The sequence below is a fragment of the Glandiceps talaboti genome, chromosome 13, assembly GCF_964340395.1.
Source record: "Glandiceps talaboti chromosome 13, keGlaTala1.1, whole genome shotgun sequence".
NCBI classification, from domain to species: domain Eukaryota; kingdom Metazoa; phylum Hemichordata; class Enteropneusta; family Spengelidae; genus Glandiceps; species Glandiceps talaboti.
In genome coordinates this window covers 21730778-21733485 of record NC_135561.1, presented here as the reverse complement: position 1 = coordinate 21733485, position 2708 = coordinate 21730778, and positions in this window count along the sequence as shown.

Genomic DNA, 2708 nt, shown 5'->3' with positions numbered 1-2708 from the left:
TATTCACTTTGTAAAAATGACGACCCCCTTCTCTGAGTCCCAAATTGAGGTGCCCCACCCCGATTTACCGCCCCCGGCCGTGAAAACTGATCGCTCCCTAACACCTGTCTCTTTATGAAGCATCATATGATTATGGTTTATACATCTAGCAAATCATATATCACGGTTACCTAGGATCAGTGTGCGAAATTAACGCCAGTCCTTCGGCCCGAGACCAACAGATTTCCGTTTGGACCGACAGTTTTTCAGAATTACAACAACGTATCGGTCCTTATGACCGACTGAAATTTGGAGTAAATAATAACATTTATTCAAAGATATATCCAATTTCACCTACATGAATCTGATCTTGTGTTACCTATTTTACTCTTGACATCATCTCGTTCAAGTCAAGCGACACAGAGCTAGCTCGCTACGTGTTATTGTCAATATTGATATCATGTCTACATATCATATGACGTAGCATACAGCATTTACTTTATGAAATTATGTTAGCAAACACATGATTGACCGAATTTCTCCAATTATTTGTGTCTTGACTAATCAGAACGTCTTAGACATTCAGACCCATTTTGCGCATTCAGCTCATGCGTCTTTTCCCACCATGATATAGTAATTGTTGTAAAGTTTACTGTTCTAAGTGTATGGAACTTTTAACGTGTTTGAGATAGTTCCACGTTGTATTTATAAAGTATGTGGCGATATTTAGAAGGCAGCAATGAGCTTCCGAAGAAGAAGACGAATTTAAACAGACACTGTTTTTTAAAGGCTGGTATTAAAGCTGGTAAATGTTAGCGGGTTTCCCGATCAATTTACCAGAGTTCCCCATGTATGTGGCCATGATCAAAACAAACTGACGGAAAACATATAAACTACTCTGAAAATGACGTTTTAACTAATAAAGAAGGCAGGTACACTTCGTAAAATATCTTCAGTACGATAGCTTTAAAAAAAAAACAGTAAGAAAAATGCGTAGTCTGATTGCTTTCAATTTGATTCATGTGATAATATATATTACTTGGTAGTGAATCAAAATTTACTTCCAAGTTATTTAATATTTGTTAACTCTGTGAGTGGAAATTTTATGAAATAATAGCGGATAGTGAACAATTCGTTGTACTCTCTTTTACTTTAGTATATCTAAAGATATGTTGTATCATATTAAAGTTCAAAATCATTTAATCTGTAAATGGAGGGTATATAAATATAGGTCTTGAACGTGAACTGCATTGAGTATGGACCAGCAGTTTTCCTTAAGGACCACCAACATTTGCTACATGTCGGTCCTTATGACCAGTAGTCATTTTCCCTTAAGTTCACACACTGCCTAGGATGTAGTGTTTTGATCAGTAAGGATATGTGATAGCAACATCAGCATTTTCGTTCTGTTGACGTTTTCTATTTGTTTGCACTATGTATCTACAACGGTACAATGTATGTTTTCTGTCAGTATTTAGTTGCATGATGTAGTCCAATTTTCTGTACAATGTATGTTTTCTGTCAGTATTTAGTTGCATGATGTAGTCCACTTTTCTGTACAATGTATGTTTTCTGCCAATGTGTTGTTGCACGACGTACTCCAATTCATTGTATAAGTACTATTGTATAATTTAGACGTAGTAATGGAAATCTACAAAGCGTGTGGTTAAAGTAATTATTGACAGTCTGAGTTTGTTTTCAGACAGAATTAGAATATTTGCAAAGTTAGTAGGTAGGTTAGTTAGTTTGTTGTTTGATTCAGATACTAATGGTTTGAATTATAATAACATACGGATGTATGTTCGCTGATTGATTGAGTTGTTTCATTAACTTTGAACAATTAATATTTAATTCACTCACAACCTTCCAGATGACACCATATTAGGATCGGGCTTTGTTCCTTGTACCCATGGTTACAGTGAAGACAGTCCTAATATTGGAATGCATGATTGTTTGAAAAGTGATCCTTTTACGACCTCTGATCGTCTAGATGGAGACAGGTAACTTACCCTTTTACGACTTTTATCGTCAAGATAGAGACAGGTAACTTACCCTTTTACTACCTCTGATCGTCTAGATGGAGACAGGTAAGGTTACCCTTTTACTACTTTTATCGTCAAGATAGGGACAGGTAATTTACTCTATTACGACTTCTATTGTCAAGATGGAGATAGGTAATGAAATAGTGCTATATATTGAGATTTGAATTAAAGCTTTATTACAACTAATAACGTGGTAATCAGTCGATAATATATCAACCCAATAATGTAGAATATGTTACTACGTTATCTATCAATCGATCGATAAGTTATTGGTTGTTTTACTACGCTATCGTTATTATATAATGTACAACAGTTTAGGATTGATAAGTTTATCGGTTGGTAACTACCATATCAGTTGTACCAATTGGCATTTTGACGTCACTGTCATTGATGTGTAAACTATGTTTTGTCTCCAGTAGGGTAAACGTCAAAAAGTTCCCTAAATACAAAAGTTTGCCTTTTTGTTCATTCTCATCAATGTCTTGATATATATCATGGTGATGGGGAAAGTCAATTTCTGTTACTTTAAATTTCATTTTTAAAGGATAATAGTTTCAACGCGATCTGAAAATGGTGGGTACCTAAGAATTGTCAACATGGACGTCCAAGATAACTTTTTCAACATCACTCACCACTATTCCGGCAGAGTGCTGGAAATAATAACAACGTTTGTGATAGATATGACAC